The sequence below is a fragment of the Erinaceus europaeus genome, chromosome 1 (genome assembly GCF_950295315.1).
Source record: "Erinaceus europaeus chromosome 1, mEriEur2.1, whole genome shotgun sequence".
NCBI lineage: Eukaryota > Metazoa > Chordata > Mammalia > Eulipotyphla > Erinaceidae > Erinaceus > Erinaceus europaeus.
Window position 1 is genome coordinate 177,504,906 of NC_080162.1, and position 23,639 is coordinate 177,528,544.

A 23,639-nucleotide genomic window follows, 5' to 3' on the forward strand; every position below is an offset into this window, starting at 1 on the left:
TGTTCAAATTTAATACAAAATGTTAAATGCTCCTTATAAAAACTGTTCCAGCAAGTAAAGCAGAGTACACAGTCATTTTTTGTCTCATCCAATATATCAATCTCTTCACCTGTCCCTCCAGGCCCATGCCAGAAAGCCCTGTCCATTTGGGGTAACAGTTTTAGTACTTCTCCATATCTATGGTTTCTTGGAAGCTCCTTTCTTTCTTCTTTCTTTCTTTCTTTCTTTCTTTCTTTCTTTCTTTCTTTCTCTCTCTCTCTTCCTTCCTTCCTTTTTTAACTTCTTTTTAAAAATTATTATCTATTTATTGGGTAGAGACAGCCAGAAATCAAGAGGGAGAGAGACAGAGAGACACCTGCAGCCCTGCTTCACCACTTGCAAAGCTTTCCCCCTGCAGGTGGGGACTGGAGGCTTGAACCCTGGTCCTTGCACATTGAAATACGTGGGCTCAACGAAGTGCACCAACACCCTGCCCCAATCTTTTCTTTCTTTAATAAAAAAATTTCAGGGAGTCCGGCGGTAGCGTAGGGGGTTAAGTACACGTAGCACAAAGTGCAAGGACCAGCTCAAGGATCTTGGTTCCAGCCCCTGGCTCCCCTCCTGCATGGGAATCATTCCACAGGCGGTGAAGCGGGGCTGCAGGTGTCTATCTTTCTCTACCCCTCTCTGTTTTCCCCTTCTCTCTCCATTACTCTCTGTCCTATCTAACAACGACGACATCAATAACAACAACTACAACAACAATGAAAAAACAAGGGAGGGCAGCAAAAGGGAAAATAAATAAATAAATAAATGTAAAGAAAAAATTTCAGTTTTGCCCTTCATCACCAATACTTTGTGATGCATTAAAAAGCACAAATCAACATAAAGAAGTTAACATTCCTCCAATTCTTATTTCTGGGGCTTGGTGCCTGCACTAGGAAACCACTGCTCCTGGCAGCCATTTTTTTCCCTTTTTTGTAGCCCTTGTTACTGTTGTTATTGCTGTTGTTGTTGTTGCATAAGGCAGAGAGAAACTGAGAGAGAAGGGGAAGACAGAGGGTGGAAGAGAAAGACACCTGCACAACCGGTCTGTGTGCTTTGTGCCATGCGGCTTAATCCTCTGCGCTACCGCCCGTCTATGTTCCTGTGTTCTAAATGATAGAAAAACACATTGATGTGTTCTACCTTTCTGACTCTCTCAGTTATTAAGTTTATTAAAAAATATTTATTTATTCATTCCCTTTTGTTGCCCTTGTTTTATTGTTGTAGTTGTTATTGATGTCGTTGTTGTTGGATAGGACAGAGAGAAATGGAGAGAGGAGGGGAAGACAGAGAGGGGGAGAGAAAGATAGACACCAGCAGATCTGCTTCACCGCTTGTGAAGCGACTCCCCTGCAGGTGGGGAGCCGGGGCTGGAACTGGGATCCTTATGCTGGTCCTTGCGCTTTGTGCCAAATGCACTTAACCCACTCTGCTATCGCCTGACACCCAGTTATTAAGTTTTGATTAATGCGTCAGAAATTAACACTCAATGTTCATTGGTTATATTCAGAAGAGATTTCCAGTAGTATTATATAACCGAGCACTTTGTATTCTTCTATTGGTCTCATCCTGTACTTCAATATTTTCATCTGAAAAATGATTACAAACGATGATTTTTAAAAAATATTTTATTTATTCCCTTTTGTTGCCTTTGTTGTTGTTATTATTTTTGCTGATGATTTCGTTGTTGTTGCATAGGACAGAGAGAAATGGAGAGAGAAGGGGAAGACAGAGAGGGGGAGAGAAAGATAGACACCTGCAGACCTGCTTCAGCGCCTGTGAAACATTCCCCTGCAGGTGGGAAGCCAGGGGCTCCTACCGGGATCCTTAGGCCAGTCCTTGTGCTTTGCGGTACCTGCGCCTAACCCGCTGCGCTACCGCCTGACTCCCAAACTTGATGATTTTTAACTTTCTTTATGTCTTTTTGTTAGCCATAATCTCAAAAATGTTATACTTCTGGAAAATAAACACGATGACAATTTTTTTAAGGATACAAAGTGAAAACTTCATTTTATACTCAGGATTGTTTAAATGGATATTGTTTTTTAAGTTAATTTTTCTAGAAAAAAAAAGAAAAAAAAAGTTAATTTTTCTATAATCCTAGTAATGTAGTATTCAATGACATAGAATAACTAGTATACTTACTGTTTCCAAATATTAGAGGAAGTCACATTTGAAGAGAGAGACCAGTACTTTCCTGGAGACTAAGATTCACATATCTATCTTTTCAGAACTAGTTGGTTTTTAAAGTTTTTTTTTTTTTACTGGGTACAGAAGAGAGAAAATAAACCTCCATCCAGGTGATTTAGAATTTCTGAGATGGATAATGTCATCAAAACATTATTTCAAAGAGCTTATACATGGAAATTATTGTGAAAAGGAATGAATTCATCATAGTTTTTACCTTGAAGTAACAGAATTATAATATTATCATGCATACTGCAATTGTAGAAATGATACATCAGTAAATTTATAAAGGTCAAATTATTTCTTCCTTTCTAATTTTCAAATTCAAATTAAAGATAGTTTTGATTGCAGCTCTATTCTCTATATACACACAAATAATCAAATGAGTGATATTAATAATTATTTAAAATTATCTTAATGCCAACACATTACTAGTCTTACATGCTATTGATATGATACTAAGGATGTCTATTATTCTTTTTCTTTTTCTTTTTTTACCAGAGCACTGTTCAGCTCTGGGTTATGGTGGTGTGGGGGATTGAACTTGGGACTTTGGAGCCTCAGGCATGAGAGTCTATTTGCATACCCATTATGCTATCTACCCTCTTCCCTGGATATTTATTATTCTTCATTTGTAATTTACTTATCATGGGAGAAGTAACTAAGCCCTTTTAGCAAATCTTAGTTATTTTGACAATAATTAAACTCAGTTTAGATTCTACATATATTTGTTAGTTACCATTACATATAAAAATAAATAATCCGCCATTAAAAAAAATCACTGTTAAAGTACTGTCAGAAAGCAACAGATACTAACCATTTCAGTGGACCAGGAGTTCGAGTACAGAGTAGTAGTGCCCTTTGAAAACTTGCACTTAACATATTTTTCTGTGTTGAGTTCCCATCGGAAAACTCAGTTGAAAGTTGCAGATTTACTTAAGTTGCTGCCATGGCTCATTTTCTGGAAGTTAATAAGACTGACACATATGTTTTCAGCTTATTGTCAGCTGGTGATTTCTGCATGCTATAGACAAGATGTGCTCCTGAGGTCTTAGAGATTACCTTCACTTATTTATTATTAGGGTTTTTCAAGATGACTTCTTGTCTTATCAAGGTCAGCAAGGAGAAAGTGACAGAGACACAGAAAGACACAAAAAGAACGTCCTAAAATAAATGGGACTTGTGAGCTTTTGCAATGTAGTCACATACACACACACACACATACATACATACATACATACAAACAGAATAGTACATCCCATCAACTTTATTATATATTCATACAAAATCATCGTAGGTAGGTTTCACCCATGTCAAGGAAAGAGAGTCACACAGTGTCATGGCCATCAGGAGGTAAGGCGTGATAAGGGATATTTTGAGAGTCTTGCTGCCACTGAATATATATTCCAAAACTTTTTTGTCCAGTTGTCTATCTATCTAGCTGTCCCACTATATAGAGCTAACAACCTAGCTACAAGCAGTTCATTTACAATGGGTTAAAAATCAGAGTATAATTAAAATATTTTATCTGAAAATTTAAAAATATGTCTTTGCTGCTAGCAAGCTTTGTGATATGAATTAAACTGAATAGTAGCTCTGTATCTAGATGGATCAGGTCTACATCTTAAAAAGGAGAAGATTGAACTATAATATTTACTAAATATGACTATATTAATAATTGAGTGATTTCTGTTAGATTTTATCCAACATGTTCAGAAAGAATTGACGAGGGCCCGATTTATTTAATGTAGAAATCATATCTGCCTTATGAAATGTTCATTTTGATTCTGTATATTCAGTTCTTTTGTGAACACATTTTCAGGTACAACACTTCATGGTTATTAATAAATGGGCCATACATAAATTATGCATTAAGAAAAAATGAAAGACAAAAGCACCTAGCATCCCGTTACTTGTTAGGGGGAATAGTTTCACTGTCTGACACTGACAACAAGACAGTATAATTTCATAGAATTACAAGCAGCTAGGCGTCATCTTTGAAACGTTCTTTTGTTCTTTGCACAGAAAAATCACACAGAATAAAAAATAACCAGGAAGGAACAATCTGTTTTCTCTGGTAGAGCATCTCTTCTTATCTGATAGTACTTTTACCATGGTCTTAGGTTTTCTGTCTCTGAACCTCTAATGACCTGGAGATAAACTCAGATGACCAAAAACTGCAAAAGTCAAATACTGAAAAATTTCAATGAAAGTGAGTACTTTGACAATTGTGAAACACATAATATTAACATAATTAAGAATGAGAATTATTTAAATGTCTTCCTGGACATACTCATGGCTTTTAAGGGAAACTGAGCAGTGAAGCAAATAAAAAGTAGACCTATTGATAAATCTTTCTTTACTTTTACTTCTGGATGAGAAAAGAGATATCAAAGGAATTGAAAAGAAAAATACAAAGAAATACTTCCATTCTCAGTGGGTAAATATTATATCAAATCTTTTTGAGTATCACCATGATATGAAATTGTTTTTCCCTTACTTATTATATTCTTTATTTTAGCCTACTATTTAGAAGGTCAGACCCAAGATGGCAACAACATTGTTTGTTTTCACCATAACTTTAACCTGCTTCCTAAATTAGTATAAGGCCATTTTAGGCGTCCAATTGAAAGACAAAGTTCAAGAAACAAATAAAGAGTCAAGAGATTTAGATTCTAGTTTCCCTTGGAACAAATTAGGTGAGAAAACTCAGAATAATCACTGAAGTTCATGGAAATCCAGTTTCTTTGCTTTTAAGTCATGGAATAAACTGATATTTCTTGCAGCACTAACATTCGTTAGTGGCATGCACTTTTTAGGGTTCATATGATAACAGGAAATTTCACTTATGTAACTGATTATATTTGGAAAATGTTTTTATTTTCTTCAATATTTATCCAAGATGAAATTATGACTGACAGTAATTAATTGTGCTCTCACTAACTCCTGTTTTTTATTTTGATTTATACCAGTCGGTGGGGTTGGGGTATCTGGTTACTTATTTGTCAAGTAAAGTAAGGGCTCTGTCTTGTAGGAAATTTAATTTAATTAATTAATTTTTTGCTTCCCCCCCCTTTTGTTGCCCCCTTTTAAAATTGTTGTTGTAGTTATTATTGTTGTTGTTGATGTCGTCATTGTTAGGACAGAGAGAAATGGAGAGAGGAGGGGACGACAGAGAGGGGAGAGAAAGACAAACACCTGCAAACCTGCTTCATCACTTGTGAAGCAACTCCCCTGCAGGCACTCGAACTGGGATCCTTATGCTGGTCCTCACAGTTTGTGCCATGTGCATTTAACCCGCTGCGTTACCGCCGACCCCCTTAATTTAATTTTTTAACTTGGAAATATATAGAAAATTCTAAATGTGAGTGGGTCTATTTGATAAAGAAAGGAGGGAGTCGGGCAGCGGGTTAAGCGCACGCGCTCAAAAGTGCAAAGACCAGCTCCTCACCTGCAGAGGGGTTGCATGAAGCAGTTCTGCAGGTGTCTTTCTCTCCCCTTCTCTGTCTTCCCCTCCTCTCTCCATTTCTCTCTGCCCTAACAACCACAACAACAATAACAACTACAATAATAACTACAACAACAATAAAAAACAAGGACAACAAAAAGGAAAATTAAAAAATAAATAAATAAATAAATAAAAAAGAACAGGGTAACTTAAAAAAAAAAGAACAGGGAAGCTTTCAATGGAGGGGAGGGGATAGAACTCTAGCGGTGGGAACTGTATGGAATTTTTCCCATTATCTTGTAATCTAGTTAATTATTATTAAATCACTAATAAAAAATTTTTAAAAAAGGAAGGAGAGAAGGGAAAATTAGTTGTTTCCAACTTCAGTAGATTTTTTTACATTTATAATTGAATTTTATTCATTTACTGATCTATTTACTTGCAGAGGTTTACAGGAGCCAGAATAGTGTTATGGCATCTTAGATAAGTTAGCATGTTTATTTATTGAAATTTTCATTTACTTGTCAGAGGAAATAGAATAACAGTTGAAGTGCCAGATGTCCCAGGTTCAACCCCTGACACCACCATAAACCAAAACTAAGAAGTACTTTAGATACAAAACGAGACAAAACAAAAACCCTTCATTTATTTTTCACTTTTATTTCATTGCATACTATATTTGATAAGCACTAACTGGATTTGTTAATTAATCATAACTTTGCCAAATAGTTCTGGTGACTGAATTCAGAATTGTGGGAAGTAGTGAAGAATATCTTGTTCTCTTTCAGTTGTGAGGATGTTCTAATTTTATTGTCCACACAATTACTTCTTAACAGTGTATACATACAGTATATAACATTTCATCAAGAGCAATATATGCAACCTAGCATATAGTTCATTTCAAATACAGACATCTAGGTTTGAATTTCAGCATTTGTCATATTAAAGCTATATTTAAAGTTTTTAATTCAGCAAAGTCAAAGTGTAATTGCAAATGGAAATGCGAATTGTAAATGCATACTAGAGGTTAAGAATATTCTTATATTCACACTTAAAAACAGTGTTCTCTATTTAGTTGAACTAACTTGTTAGTTGAATGTCAAAAACTTTACAGATTTCTAACTTCTTTGGCAAATGTATAGGAAACTTGAGCTTATAAAACTTGGAAACATTTATATTAATCACTTTTATTGACATTCTGTCCCTCTTGACCATTAGAATGTAAAGGTAGTCAAAATTAAAGTTCCAAAGAGAAAAAAATAAAGCTAGTAAACTTCATCAAGTTCAACTTGCTAAGAATCTCAGCAAATGATTTGCCTATACAGGTCCCATTAAAGTTAATGGGAGTCGTGTGACTAATTCTCTCTGTAGGCTACTAAAATTGTACCCTGCAGTATTAAAAAGTCTGAACCTAATTTTCATTTTCTCTTGACCTTGCTTATGTTGCACTAAAAAAGATACTTGTAACATACTCAGAAAGAGAGACAGAAAGAGAGAGAGAGATTTTTACATAGGAACTTGAAAATATATAGGGAAAAGGTACATTTATATAGGCTAGAGTAGAATTTTAATTAATGTTGCAAATATCAGTTATATCTTCATTATAATGATAAAACAAATACAAATATCTATAATTTACCCTCAAGCTATACAAATGGAAACTTAAACCTCAGTGAATTCAATAAATGAGCGTTTTCTGAACACTTAAAATCAACTCTACTTTTTAATCATTCATGTTTAAGTGAATGCTTATTAATAGTTCATTAATAAAACATGATTATGGAATGAGATTTCAGGGAAAAGGTGCAATGAATATAAGAATAAGAAAAATCTAGTAGATACTTATTATTTTGTTTTAAGCAGTTTAGTTATAGTAAAGGACATATTCATTTTAAATAAAAATGAGTTCTGAAGGGCATTTTTTTAGTTGCATATGAAGATAAAGATCTATAGATAATATTGCCTGTGAATTCATGACCCATTTACACTGCTCAAATTCTCCTTGATTTTGACAGTCAAGTAAAATAATCTCATTTTTTTCTTGAAATTTTTGCCTATTTCTATTACTACTTGAGGGAAAGGAATTATAGGGCTTGATTTTAAACATGCAGAAATAAAAATATACATGAATAAATACTCCACCATCTATTTTTTCACTAAAACCAACAGTTTTGCTACAGGAAAGAGGCATGTGCAAAGTATTTCCTAAACCAAAAAGACACTGGGAAAAGGTGAGCTATATTGCAGAACAAGAAATAAATCAGAACCCTCTCAAAGGGCATAGAATTTGCTTGCATATTTTTTCTAGAAGGCAAGTTTCTTTCTTTTTTTTTAATTTAAGAAAGGATTAATTAACAAAACCATAGGGTAGGAGGGGTACAACTCCACACAATTCCCACCACCCAATCTCCATAACCCACCCCCTCCCCTGATAGCTTTCCCATTCTCTATCTCTCTGGGAGCATGGACCCAGGGTCATTGAGGGTTGCAGAAGGTAGAAGGTCTGGCTTCTGTAATTGCTTCCCCGCTGAACATGGGCGTTGACTGGTCGGTCCATACTCCCAGTCTGCCTCTCTCTTTCCCTAGTAGGGTGTGTCTCTGGGGAAGCTGAGCTCCAGGACACATTGGTGGGGTCTTCAATCCAGGGAAGCAGAAGGCAAGTTTCTTACCCAACAACAACATATTCTAAAGTGATTTTTTTTGTGTGTTATATATTAATCTTTTCTGTATTTACAAGATTTTCTATGTATACATTATGTAATCAAATTCTACAAGTTTAGGTAGGGTTCCATTACAAATAGATTATCAGTTTTCCAATTTATTGAACCTGATACTTTAATGCACAGATTCTGTGTTCAGCTTGAAATTTCATCATATAAGATTATTTGGAATGTTGTCTCCATTTCAGTTTTGAGCTGCAACTTGATTCTCTGATTTACAGTTTCACCTTGAATCTATAAGCATGCAAAGTAAAGGATCTTTTTGGACCCACTAGATTCTGACTTTTAAACATGCATTGGCTTCAAAATGGCAGAGGCAGAAGATATTTCCACTTCTTATGATTTTTTAAGGTTTTCTTCAAGAAAAATGAAGTCTTTAGTATGACATCTTGGTGGTATACTTAGCAATTTGGACTATTCCAATAGTTATCTAAGTTTCATTGTTGTCATAATTAAAGAATAATTCCAACTGTCAAGAGGGATACTTTTTCTCTTATTTTAAGGACATAATGAATTAGATTAAAAGTTACTTTCCCTCCGGAGGGCATGTGATATGGAGTTCTGGCAGTGGGAACTGTGTGGAATTGTACCTTCTTACCCTATGGTATTGTCAGTGTTTCCATTTTAGAAATAAAAATAAAAAAAATAAAAATTACTTTCCCATAAAAATATTTTTTAAAAAATTATTTATTTATTTATTCCCTTTTGTTGCCCTTGTTGTTTTATTGTTGTAGTTATTATTGTTGTTATTGATGTCGTCGTTGTTGGATAGGACAGAGAGAAATGGAGAGAGGAGGGAAAGCTAGAGAGGGGGAGAGAAAGATAGACACTTGCAGACCTGCTTCACCGCTTGTGAAACGACTCCCCTGCAGGTGGAGAGCTGGGGGTTTGAACCGGGATCTTTATGCTGGTCCTTGCGCTTTGCGCCACGTGCGCTTAACCCGCTGCGCTACCGCCCAACTCCCCATAAAAATCTTTTTAACTTTGAAAATTATGTTTAGAATTTTACAATGACCATTGAGTTAGTTAGAAAGGCCTTGAGGGGGAGTCAGGCAGTAGCACAGCGGTTTAAGCGCATTTGTTGCAAAGCACAAGGACTGGCATAAGGATCCTGGATCCAGCCCCTGGCTCCTCACTTGCAGGGGAGTCGCTTCATAGGCCATGAAGCAGGTCTGCAGTTGTCTCCCTCCCTACCCCGTCTTCCCTCATCTCTCCATTTCTCTCTGTCCTATCCAACAATGACCATGACAACAATAATAACTACAACAATAAGACAAGGGCAACAAAAGTGAATAAATAAATAAACATTATTTTTTAAAAAAAGGCCATGAAGGACCAGGTAGTGATGCACCCAGTAGAGTATACACATTACCATGTATAAGGACCAGGTTCAAGACCCTTGTTTTCACCTTCAGGGGAGAAGCTATATGAAAATGAAACAATGCTGCAGGTTAATCTCTCTCTCTCTCTCCCCTCTCAATTTCTCTCTGTCTCTTTCAACAGCAATAACAACAACAAATGGCTACAGAGAGTGGAGGATTTATCATGCAGGCACAAAGTACCAGCTGGTGGCGCACCTGGTTGAGAGTTCACGTTACAGTGAACAAGGGCCCTAGTTAATGTCCCTGGTCCCCACCTGCACAGGGAAACCTTCACAGGTGGTGAAACAGGGCTGCAGGTGTCTCTGTCTCTCTACCTATCTATCACGTCCCAATTTCTCTCTGCCTCTATCCAATAATAATAATAATAATAATAAACCTGATGGCAATAAAAACAAGTAGACGTGCATTGAGATTCAGGAGGCTAGGGTTATTTGTCATTACTTAAGGTAATGTTGTTGCATATTTATACTTTATAATCACAAAAGGATGAGTTAAGATTATTTTTCATTCTCTGATATGCATACACACACAGACACACACACACACACACACACACACACACACACACACACACACACACACTGAAATAAGATACCTGCACATGTTTTTGTGTTTATCAGAAGGACCAATTCCATCTCCCTGGGACAGTGTCAACTCTTTAGGACACTGTCTACTTTTGAATCTGTGTTTTGTTTGTTTGTATGTCTTTAAATTAGAGCACTGCTCAACTCTGGCATATGGTGGTGCTAGGGATAGAACATGGGACTTTTGATGCCTTAGGCATGGAAGTTTTGCTGATTAACCATTCTGCTATTTCCCTAGCACTTGAATCTACTATTGTTAAATTGAGTTCAGTGATTCCATTTGTTCGTTTCCTTTTGTAGTTTCACTGTTCCAAGCCAACATTTTTCAGATAGAGACAGGGACAGAGAAACAGAGGGAGAGATGGGAATACACCACAGCAATGAAACTTAACCTCAGTGCAGTGAGTACTTGACTCAAATCTCCTCGCACATGGCAAAGCAGACACCCTCCTAGGTAAGCTATCTTGTCAATCTCTGTTACTCCACTTGTGTTTTTCCTTTGGTGACACCAATATTACCTAATTTGGTTTGTGAATATTTTGTCCTTTTGTGTCAGGCTGGAACAAAGTTATTATTCAATCATAGCCAAGTTACTTTGAGATTATTTCTCTCAGGAAAAGAATTTGACTCTTTTCTTAAACTTCCCTGAAGACAGAAGCCATGTTTCACTAATATTTGGAGCCTTTTAGAATGAGAGCTCAAACTTCATTAAGAAGTATAGCATGTACACTAAAGTGTAGTCATATAAACCACTATTCAATTAATATGAGAGGGGAAAAATTGATCATATGTCTAGAACTTTTTAAAACACAGTCTGAGTCTTTGTAATACATAGGCTGAGTCTGATATGTTGACTCTCTCAAAAGCCTAGACCAGGGAGAACAGAAGCAACCGGTGGCACTGCTATATACAAGATGCTGGGTATTATACAGCAACCCTAACAAAGGAATTTTTCAAAGTTAACCCAATTACCAAATGATGTGATGATAACAATAACTATCCATTGTCTTCTTGACCTTAAGACAGTAGGAACCTCACATTTTCTTTATAGAGCCTATATTTTCCCCAGTCCTAGAACCTTAGGGTGGGGCCCACTTTCCTGCATGCTTCTCTCAATTCATATCAAATAATATTGCATCTGCCGATCGCAACCTAATCAACACAATGAGTGCTACCTCAGCATGCCTCACTTCAGACTGTGTCCAGAGACTTCAGGTGTGCAATGACAACCCTTCAGCTTCATCACTCGGGTGAGACCTTTCCTTTCATAGTATTCTATAATTCCATTCCAAGCGTTCCACTCCCCAATAAAGTCCCCAAACCTAGATATAGACCAGGTCCCCTGAGATAGAGCATATGTTCACACTTGTCCATAAACCAGGGAAAAATATATACCTGGAAATAGAAGTACACAAGAGTCTGCAGAGAGTATCCCCCCCAACACTTCATCTGCACTATTCCAGCCTTTAGGTCCATGATTGTTCAACAATTTGTTTGGCTTTGTATGTTAACTCTCTTTTCAGCCACCAGGTTCCAGATGCCAGCGACCAGACTTCCCTGGACTGACGACTCCACCAGTGTGTCCTGGAGCTCAGCTTCCTCAGAGCCCCACCCTACTAGGGAAAGAGAGAGGCAGACTGGGAGTATGGATAGACCAGCCAGTGCCCATGTTCAGTGGGGAAGCAATTACAGAAGCCAGACCTTCCATCTTCTGCGACCCACAACAACCCCGGGTCCATACTCCCAGAGGGATAAAGAATGGGAAAACTATCAGGGGAAGGGATGGGATATGGAGACTGGGTAGTGGGAATTGTGTGGAGTTATACCCCTCTTATCCTATGGTTTTGTTAATGTTTCCTTTCTTAAATAAATAAAAAATAAAATAATAAATAAAAAAACAAAAAAAAGAAGTATAGCATTAGACTGAGATACCTGCTTTCCTGTAAGTTCTGTTTTTCAGACTCTGATAAAGCAATGAATTTAAAATTAGAAAGCTGTAATCTGTATTACACATTCCACAGCAGTGATAATATATATATATGTATATTCAGTTTTGCAATTTCTGTCAAATTTGGTAATTTATAATTCTGTACTATACTTTAAAGTGAGATTCTCTTTATTCTACCATTACATGAAAATATTCTCCACCAGGGCTTTTTGCAAAGCATGTCCTACAAAACGCCTATTAGTGAACATCTCCAGATTCCCTCTCTCCTTGGTGCATGTTCCAAGTATGTTATGGGAGTGAAAGCCAAAGACCCTGGCACAAAGAGCTGCCTTTATACATTTCCTCATGGCAGAGACTGCTAAGTCTGCATTACCATGTGCTTTGTGATGATTCAGTTCACCCCAATTTGCCCTTTGGGAACTGCTGTGAAAACTTCTTTTGTACAGTAAATCATGACAGCATTTGGCCTTCATTTGGGGGTGAATGCGTGGTTTATATATTAAAACCATTTCTTTTTTTCTTAGAAATGCCATGTGGCATCAATTTGTTTGTAAGCTCAAATCAAATGGCAGTTTGGGATTCTCCAGATGATACTGAATATGCTATATTAAGTTTATAAAGGTTATCAGAAGAATGAAAAGCTAAGACTGAAAAAATTTAAGACAGACCACTAGGATCCTCAAGAATATATCCCATATACCACCAGAATTACTCAGATATTTGGAGAAAATCTGCTGTAAAACTTGGAAAAAAAATAGTGAGGCATCAATAATACAACTCAAGAATTAGTCTTCTATTTAGAAATATGTACATCTTCTCTCTCTCCATTCTTTTCTGCCTTCCCTCTCTTCTTCCTTCTCTCTGCTTCTGTAGAGTTGAGATCTGTTAGTTCTACTCGGCCATCACCGTTTCATACTACTGTTCTTTATGTCACAGGTGAAGTTAGGTATAGAAAAAGAAGCAACATCAATTTCACAACTTCATTATATGCAGTATATGCAGGGTATCATAGAGGAACAAATATGACGAGTCCCTGACTAGTTGCTCACCAATGTTCCACCAACCCCACCCACCAAGAAATATGCTGTGCTCTGCACTCTGGGTTTCCAAAACTGTATAGACAGTAACATTTGTGGCTCCTGTGGTTGCTCTGTGGCCTCAAGTTTAATTTGCCCAGTGAATCTGTTTCCCAAAATAGACTTGGGATGTTTTTGACCATATTTGGTTTATTCCAAAAGTGCTCCCAAGTATTTAATGAGCTTGTGAACAAGTACTAAGATTTGTAGATGGCTCATCAAATAAAACACATCTTCAACCCTCTTTTCAGTTTAGTAAGTGGTTTTGAGGGCTGTTTTACAAGCACATGTGTTTGTCATATGACTTTGTTTGGGGACAAACACCACTCTTACATTTGGGATATGGTTTCTGAGTAACTGAATAGTCTGCTTCATCCATCTCTATTCAAGAAAAAATATACTATGAAGCTAGATACACTACTTTTTCCTTTATTTTTGGCAGGATTTTAAAATGTATGCTAAAGCATCTTATTTAATGCAATTATGAATGTCTAACATGGGAGGGAGATAAAAAAATCCTGTGACTTAAAGTCACCTAGATAAGAGTATAACTTATGACTTGTTGTTTTCCAAATGGAAATAGGAAAACTTTTATCAAATACATACATTTATGGAGCAATATGCTCCTCTGAGAATAGGAGACAGACAACTTGAGATTTCTCTGTTGCTCAATTTTTCTCATCTATTTCTTGGGTCACTAGCTTCTTTTTTTCTTCAAAATATCTGCCCCTAACACAGCAAAGGGAAGCCTTGAGGCTAATATTGATAAGAGCTACAAAATAGGAGCTGGACATTGGTGTACCCGGTTAAGCACACATACTACCCATTCACAAGAACCCAGGTTCTAGGTCCTGCTACCCACCTGCAGGGGGTACTTCATTAGTAGTGAAGCACATCTGCAGATGTCTATATTTCTCTCTCCCTTTCTGTCTCCCCTCCCCTCTCAATTTCTCTCTGCCCTATTAACTGAAAAAAAATTTAAAAGAGGGGGAGGTAATGGCTACTAGGAGTGGTGGATTTGTGCTGGCACCAAGTCCCAGAAATAACCCTGGAGGAAAACTAATAATAATAATGAGTAACAACAATAAGAGCTACAGAATATATATTTTTTTCTGTTAGTATTAATATATCGAACAACTGAGGTAGTCTTATTAAATGAAACCTAATGAGAGGGTAAATCGCTCACCCAGTATCTTCCAGTTTTTTTCTGTAATGCAATAAACCACATCTATAAATAAGCCTCATGGATAAGATGTCTCTCATTTGATTATCCAGATACAACCTAAAAAAAAAAAAGGAATATTCTAAGAACTTTTTCTTTGAAACTGCTAGAAATAAAATTGATTTTCTACTTTTTCTCATTTTTTTCTTAGTGCTATAGTTACTGACTGCAAAAGAAGACCAGAACTGTGATGAAATTTAAAACTTTATAAACCTCTTGGCAATATTTTTGGAAAAAAATGCAGAATTTGTAGCCTATGAAGTTCTGATATAGGCTCATCTCTAGAAGTTTATAAAAAAAGAAAAAGTGTGTGAAATGGAGATTGCATAATCTTGTCTTGAAGTACAGGACTCATCTGGAAACTGCTGGCATTTATTTCTCAACAAAAGTCAAATGAGACTGAAAAAAGTTCCTGTGATTCTTTTGTCTTACCCTAGTCTTGATAAAAGATTAAATCATTACAGTATCTGTGTTGAGGGGACTGGGGCCAAGGGTAGGGGGTGCATTCCTCATGTGTTGGGCTGGAAAATTACATAAATAAATAAGTGTGTGGAAATTAATGAGAACCTGGTACTTTTCTGTTGTTTTCGACGGGCTGGCTTCACGGGCGGGTAACATGACCAGGGACTCATGACTGGGTTGTACGCAGTATCTCTTTATTCATGCAGGACGCAGCGCAATCTATACCAAGCTAAGCTAAAACTCAAAACTACAAACAATCTTGTCCTATAAATATACTAGCCCAGTAGGGTGGGAACAGGATGCTACGCAGAGAGGGTAGAGAGAAAAGTGACCGGTGAAAATCAGGGTATGACAATGAGACGGGGTGGAGCAGGCAAGAATTCTACCACTGAACTACCAATGCCCTGGAGGGAGGGTGGTGCTTGTTAACAGAGGTTATGTAACTAGAATACAGTGTTATGTAAATAGAATGCAGGGGGGATTAAACCAAATGAAACAGAAGGGGTTTTTAAAAGCAGAATTAGAAGCATACCAACACTTTTCTACCAAACTTTCTTTTAAAATTTAAATAACATTTAAAAATAAAAAAGTTACTGTAGTTAAGGAAAATAATTTTACCAGATGAATAGATTAATTTTTATATTTATTCCATTTAGACTATTATAGATCTATTTATATACATATGCTATAGTATATTATCTTTGTTCTTATGTGCATATTTTTGTCTGTGCACATATATTTATGGATATATATATATATATATATATATAATTGCGATCAAGACAGAAATGCAGAGAGAGAGGCAGAAACTTCTTCAGTGCATTAGAGGTTGGACTTGAATCTGAGTCTCAAACATGGTAAATCTGTAAACTATCCAAGTGAACTATTTTGCCAGTCCTTCTATTACTGTTGGAGTTTCTCTGGAATTTTGATTCATTATATAACTAAGTTAAAACCTTATTTTATTTTATTTTATTTTTCTCTCTTTTTTAAATATTTATTTATTTATTCTCTTTTGTTGCCCTTGTTTTATTGTTGTAGTTATTGATGTCATCGTTATTGGATAGGACAGAGAGAAATGGAGAGAGGAGGGGGAGACAGAGAGGGGGAGAGAAAGATAAACACCTGCAGACCTGCTTCACCGCTTGTGAAGCAACTCCCCTGCAGGTGGGGAGCCGGGGGCTCGAACCGGGATCCTTATGCCGGTCCTTGTGTTTTGCGCCACCTGCGCTTAACCCGCTGAGCTATAGCCCGACTCCCAAGTTAAAACCTTATAAAGCAGTTTAGTAAGGCAATAAAAAGGAAGACTTGTAGATGTGCAAAAGATCTATTAACATTTTAATGGTATATTGATCTGAATGAACCCATATGATGGATTTGACTAGAATCAAATCAAAGTAAGGTTCAAGTGAAAAAAGAAATATTTTTCTCTCATTTTTGAAATATCACTCAATTAGAACTTCCTCTAGAAATAGGTGGACATTTAGTGCCAGAGCCTATGTAGTCTCTAAGCCCCTATTGGTCTGAACTTATAGCTTATGACCACATCTGAGGAACATTGATGGCTGCACTCATTTCAAGACCAGTTTTTTTCAAGTGGCAGGGTAGGATACCCCCAGCCTCCCTTCAGAAACTGGGGCTATCCCTACTGTCATTGCTTTATGGTAGAGCCAAGGTCCTGAGAGGGCCCACAGGATGCTGTTCCTTATGGAAGTGACCTGTAGTAGTGGAGAGAGGGACCCTTTAGTGGTCAAGGCCCATCATATGTATATGGGGATCCAAGGATTCCCTAACTTTGACCCCAGATGACCAGATGGTGTGATATGGACCAAACAGGCCAGTATTAAGTGGTCCAGTCTCTTGCCCCTATCCAACTTTTGTAGTCCTTTCTTTGTCTGATAATCTTAGATTTTCTCTGTTGTTTAGAAGCTGAGTATCATTTGTTGAGCCCAACCAGAGTTAGGTTTTGGGGATCTGTCTTCTTTGGGCCTTTCTGCTAGGCTGTCTTGCTAATTTGGTCTAAATCCAATCAATTACAGAATTTATGATGCCTTCTTTAGGCACTTCAATCATTATTAAGCACTTTGACTTTGAGCTATATGATTGCCCCTTGTTTATGGATACGTGTACACCTGTATCCAGTACCCTAAACCTTAGCCTAATCTGGAATCTGTTACTTAGTTATAAATATGTATTTACATATGTGGCCTGGAACAGGTGGATGGAGATAAATAGTTAATTTTAGCCACTCTTTTTTTTTTTTTTTAAATAATGGTAGCTACTCCCTTCCCTAATCCAACTTTCTAGCCCCTTTCTCCACGCCGACACGGTTCTCTCAGACAATATACTCATCCAACCTCAGGCTAGCTACCAAACTCAAGCAAAACTACCACAGCTGTATGTTCTTGGGAACATGCTTTTCCTGGCTTTCTTCTACCCTAAAATCCCTAATCTCATTTTCTCTGATGCTACTTTCTGGTTCCTGTTCATTAACCATCTTGTCTCAATTTAGCTCATGCCACTTTCCAGACACCAGGCTGCAGTTACTACCATGACTCCACCCCGCCTTTACTGGGCAGATGACCTCACCAATGTGTCCTGAACCCTCACATCTCCAGTGTTCTGGTCCACTAGGGAAAGATAGAAACAGGCTGGGAGTATGGATCGACCTGTCAATGCCCGTGCTCAGCGGAGAAGCAGCTGCAGAAGCCAGAACTTCTACCTTCTGTTCCCCATAAAAAACCTTGATCCATACTCCTATCAGGGGAAAAAATGATAGTATGAAGATAAGAGGGTTATGAACCAGAGAGACAGAAGGAAAAGGAGAGGGACATATGGAGGTAGTTATGATGTCATGAGTGGCTTAGAGGGAGAGGATTGAATCAGGAAAAGAAGGAACAACTTTGTATAAATGTGAACAGATAATTGTAGAGAAGATGGGATGGTTTGCCCATGTCTAAAACTTTAGGGGAACTGTGGTGGATTGCAGTGGGGAGAGAGAAGATTCAGAACTCTGGTGGTGGGAATGGTGTGGATTCAACCCCCTGTTGACATGTCACTCTGTAAAATAAAAAATTAAAAAATAAAAAAAAAAAGAAATAGGCGGACACTAGTCAAAGTCACTGAAAGCCATCTCTAATTTGATTCTTGGCTATCAATGAATGCTTTATATGACTATTTACCACCCTATAAAATATAAAAATGTTATCAGTTGATGCTAATATCATTTTCTAAAAGTAGTCAAACTGTTTCTAAGTCCTTGGGAGAACTATGGTGGTTATACTTAAGGGCTGGGAGCACAGAACATTGATGGTGAGAGAATGGCATGTGACTATATCCCTATTATCATATACTCTTGGAAATCACTAACAAAAATTTTTAGAAAAATATTTTAACACAATATAAGCTGTGTATTACTCTTTCTAATGCCCAGGAACAGATTTTGGGAGCATTTTAGGGGATGTATTTTAATTCACATTTTTCTTCTCTAAATTAATTTCATTTACTCAGAGACCATAATTTACAGTTAAAGTGCTGGCTGTATCTAAGCTAATTTTCCTTCTCAAATTAGGTTTTGAATAAATGAGGCAGTACCTAACATTCCTGACATGGCTCATGACACATGATGCTCTCCACTTGGCCACTAAAACATAAGGTTTGTTTAATTGAGGTGATATATTTAAGCAGATGTACAAGTCTGCTTACAGTAAGATACTGCTGCCATTGGCTTGTATGTCCTACTATTTAAAAGACAATTCTGCAGAAAATATTTATTTAATATGTAGAATGATCCATGAATGTAGCACAATTTTTTTTCTTGTAAAACCAGGGTATGAAAGCTTTATATGCTAGTGTGCTTTGCAAAAACAGATAAAACCCTTGCATACACTGAACTTGAAGCAGTCTTTAAGACATGATACTTAGAGTGTTGTCTCTGATGGGAAATTAATGAAATAATGAAGGCAGTGCTATTATGAGGTGCCCACTTCAACATATTCATCTTAGTGTAATATTCTTTACAAAAGCAGCTCCTAAGGCAAAAACACCTTTCGAAACCTCCTTATTCCCCTTGGAATTTCATCTTCAATTACAAGATGATTACTACAAAATAAAGGACTGTTATCTTCTCTTCAGACCTATGATGTTGAAGAGCACTCAGTCCTATTGTCCATCAGGGCTGAAACATGATGGATTCACTGAAAGGGGTAAGTGACAGGTATGCCATAATGCTTTTAGCAGAAATTATCAAGCCAGCCAGAAGCATCATCTTCTTAACCTGAATATTTATTTAGTTTGAATCAGACTAACTTATGTTTCCATTTATATTTCAGATATAATCTAGAGATTTCATCAATAGAGAAAATTTTTATTTCCTTTAATACACATTTAATTTATCCTTTTTAAAAATCTTACTAACAAAATCATTGAATATAGAGTTCTTAGAAAATTTCTTCAGGGTAGTCACTTTACACTACCTTTATGTGAACATAAGGTATATAACTTATAGTTTTCTGTATAAACACATAAAATACACCATGTGATGCAAAATTGACTATAGTATTTAACAATACAAATACAACTTAATGAGAATTTTATCACAAAATGGTCTAAAAACAGATATCTAATAATATCCCCCACATTAATTCCCATACCACTGTTGCCAATAGATTTACTACTGCTTCTTTAAGCAAGACTCTTATTTTACAGATATTTTTAATTGTGATACAAGATTTAGTGACAAAAGTTTTAATTTAGTCTAATAGAGTTCAGAGTAAAGCATTTCACCTGGGTTCTGCTTACACTTATTCTTCAAAAGCTATCAAGAGATTTTGGTTTTGTTATCAATTTGAGTCTTTTAATTTCTGGTGAGCTCTGCCAATGGTCTATTGTTGGAAAGTCCACCTTTGATGGATTACCTATTTAGGAACTTTTAGGGGGGAGATTTCATAGTATTTATGTCAGGTTATATTTCTTTACAAAAAAACTGGACCTTAAGTTGAGAACTTGACAGGGAGTCTAACACTTCTGGAGAATGGGAAAAGTTGAAGAGAGTGTGAACAATTTTTTTCATGAATAAAGGTATCTGCTTTCTTATCACAGGCGAGTCAAACAAATATTGAAAGAGGCTGTGAATAGCAGAGTGTCTATATTTAAGGGAGTCCATTATTCCTGGCTTTAAGAACCAGGGAATAGGTGGCTTCATTTGTTAATGCTGTAAATATGTAACCAGTTGATGTAGAGAGATAAAATTCCCCTAGTCTCATCAGCACAGATGATCTTCTGTAAATAGATATAAAAACAAATGAACAAATAGATGAAGAGTGTTAGTTTTTGACAGAAAGGAGACTCAACCTTCACTAGTCCACTTTGAACTGCTAGTAAAGAAACTTATTTTTACAGCCAGATAATGTCCAGTGGGCTTCCAAACGTGTAATTAGTAACTAAGGGGAAAAAAGGCTCACTGCTTGGCCTGCTTCCTTACTGGATTGCTGTCTGCAAAATTGCTCTGCCAGTCTGTCTGGTCATTACCTGAACTAAAACTCCAGTCTTCTTTCCATATTGGAACCCACAGTAACCTAGCAGCTTCTGAGTACCTACAACCTCAATCCCTATTGCTAGTTGATTCAGCATAAGTACTACTGCCTCTATCAGGCAAATGTGACAGCAAACTGGTTGTTCTCAGATCCAATTATGCATAACCCCCTAGCCCAGAACCTCTTGGATCACTAAACATAATGAAGAGAAATTACCTGTATTGATAGATCAAGTTGACTTGAAGAAAATTGGAAATTCAACAGGCTAAATGAATTTTCTAAAGTCTAATTCAAAGCAATAATCCCAAGTGTACTCACTAAAATGAGAATTTCAGTGGATGAGAATTATTTCAAAATCAGAGAACATATGAAGTAAAATATAAAAATGTCTAAACAGACACCAGTGAAATAAAGAATATTGTAGCTGAGCAAACAACAACCAAAACAAAAACCAACCAAAAATTAAAACTCCAAAAACATAAAGGTACCATCAACAGAACAAATGTCGAAAGTTAAAGGAATGAACCAGACCACAGGGTAGAGAACACACATGCACAGGCAGATGCACGCACACCCAAATAAAAAAGTAAAAGGCCTGAAATAAATGAAAGCAAATGAAAAGAGATAAAGAGACAGAATAGGAAGCCTAGTGGTAGCACATCGGGTTAAGCACAAGTGGCACAAAGCCCAAGGACTGGCGTGAGGATCCAGGTTCAAGACCCCAGCTCCCCACCTGCAGGGGAGTCGCTTCACAAGCGGTGAAGCAGGTCTGCAGGTGTCCTTCTCTGACCCTTTCTGTCTTCCTCTCCTCTTTCCATTTCTCTCTGTCCTATCCAACAATGATGATATCAATAACAACAATAATAGCTACAATAATAAAACAACAAGAGCAACACAGAATAGTATTTGAAGAAATATTATTGTGAATTCCTCCATATTGATGAAGAAGATAAATGTTAAAATCAGGAAGTGAGGAAAAAATCCAGGAAATACTAGAAACTGCCAACAAAAAATAATTTGAAATAAAAACTTCAAGGGACATTATAATTAAAGTGACAAAGATCTAAGACAAAAAGAAAATCCTAAAAAGATCAATTAAAGGCAGAATGACCTATAACATGCACCTCCATTATCACCCCAAGAGTTTTATCTGCAGATTACTCAACAGACACCTCTCTGAAAGTTAGAAAGAACTTAATGGTTATATTCAAAATTTTGAATAGAAAAGGACCTCAGGGACCAAAGAGAAATTTCAACAGCTCATCACATGGCTCATCCTGTGTGCCACAGGACTGAATTCTAGCTTCACATAGGAGGGATTGCAGCACTAAAGAAAGCACTAGTGCTGTGACCTCTCTCTCTCTTTCTCTATAGGAATAAAAAATTAGTCCAGAGTGGTGAAACAAATTACATTTGAGGTCTTCATTTGCTGGGCTAGCTTCGCGGACATGCGGGAGACAACCAGGGACTCATGGCTGAGCTGGGAATGCAGTTCAATCTTTATTGACGAGTGGGGATGCAGTTCAACAATCTAATCTCTATTCATTAGAAAATACTGTCCTTTATATCTCCTGAGGCAGAAGTGTCAGGAAGAGGAAGTACGTAGGATAGGGGGTGGGGAGAAGGAAAAAACAGGAAAACCAGTGGGGATTAAAATGTAGAAAACAGGTGGGGGTAGATAGCATAATGGTTATGCAAAAAAACTCTCATGCCTGAGGTTGCGAAGTCCCAGGTTCAATACCCTGTACCACCATAAGCCAGAGCTGAACAGTGCTCTGGTGTTTCTCATTGTGTCTCTCTCTCTCTCAAAAATAAATAAATAAATAAATAAATAAAACACACACACACACAAAAAGAGTGGAAAACAGGATGTGACTAGGAGAGGGGGCGGAGTGGAAAAAGAGCTCGAACCAGTGGGGATTAAACCAGTGCAACAACAATGATTATGTAAATAGACCATAGCCTCAAGCAATGCAACAGAAGGGGTCTTAGAAGCAGAATTTAGAAGCAGACCAACACACATTCAGGGAAAAAAAAAAAAAAACTTACTCCAGAACACTCTTTTCAGCTAGATTGTTATTCAGATTTGAAGTAATGGGGAGGGGTGTTTCAGCCAAATAGTTGTTAAATTCATTATCACTAAACCAGTCCTACAAGAAACTACTAGAAGTACTAATAATATACAAAAAACACTGAAGAATAGATCGATATCACTAGTAGTGTGTATATAATGAAACAAAACATGAGGAGGAGCAAAGCCAAGGGAAAACAAACTTTTGTCTTTTTTTTAACTTTTTAAAAAATTTATTCCCTTTTGTTGCCCTTTTTAAAAAATTGTTGTAGTTATTATTGTTGTAGTTACTGATGTCGTTGTTAGGACAGAGAGAAATGGAGAGCGGAGGGGAAGACAGAGGGGGAGAGAAACTTAGACACCTGTAGACCTGCTTCACCTCCTGTGAAGTGACTACCCTGCAGATGGGCAGCCAGGGACTAGAACCAGGATTCTTACATTGGTCCTTGTGCTTTGCACCACGTGTGCTTAACCCACTGCTACTGCCTGACTCCCTTAAATCTTTTTTAAAAAATTAAAAAAATATTTATTTATTCCCTTTGTTGCCCTTGTTTTATTGTTGTAGTTATTGTTGTTGTTGATGTCGCCGTTGTTGGATAGGACAGAGAGAAATGGAGAGACGAGGGGATTATAGAGAAGGGGAGAGAAAGATAGACACCTGTAGACCTGCTTCACCGTTTGTGAAGCCACTCCCCTGCAGATGAGGAGCAGGGGCTCCATCTGGAATCCTTATGCTGGTCCTTGTGCTTCGCACCACGTGTGCTTAACCAGCTGTGCTACTGCCAGACTCCCAGTAAACTTTTTTTTTTTTTTAAATATATATATATTTTAAATTTATTATTGGATAGAAACAGAAAATTGAGAAGAAAGGGGTCAATAGAGAGGGAGAGAGACAGAGAAATATCTGCAGCCTGGCTTCACCACTCGTGAAGCTTTCCCCCTGAAGGTGAGGACCAAGGGCTTGAACCCAGGTCCTTGAGC

General features: G+C 37.1%; 1 long non-coding RNA gene across 1 annotated transcript in view; it reads left to right on the top strand.

Moving 5' to 3' along the window:
• The window catches only part of LOC132540902 (uncharacterized), a 49,043-nt gene extending 34,102 nt beyond the window's left edge, over positions 1-14,941 (top strand). The window contains exon 3 of the long non-coding RNA XR_009552071.1: positions 14,743-14,941. This is a non-coding gene — a long non-coding RNA (uncharacterized LOC132540902). The remainder of the gene's footprint in view (positions 1-14,742) is intronic.
• The last annotated feature ends 8,698 nt before the right edge of the window (positions 14,942-23,639 follow it).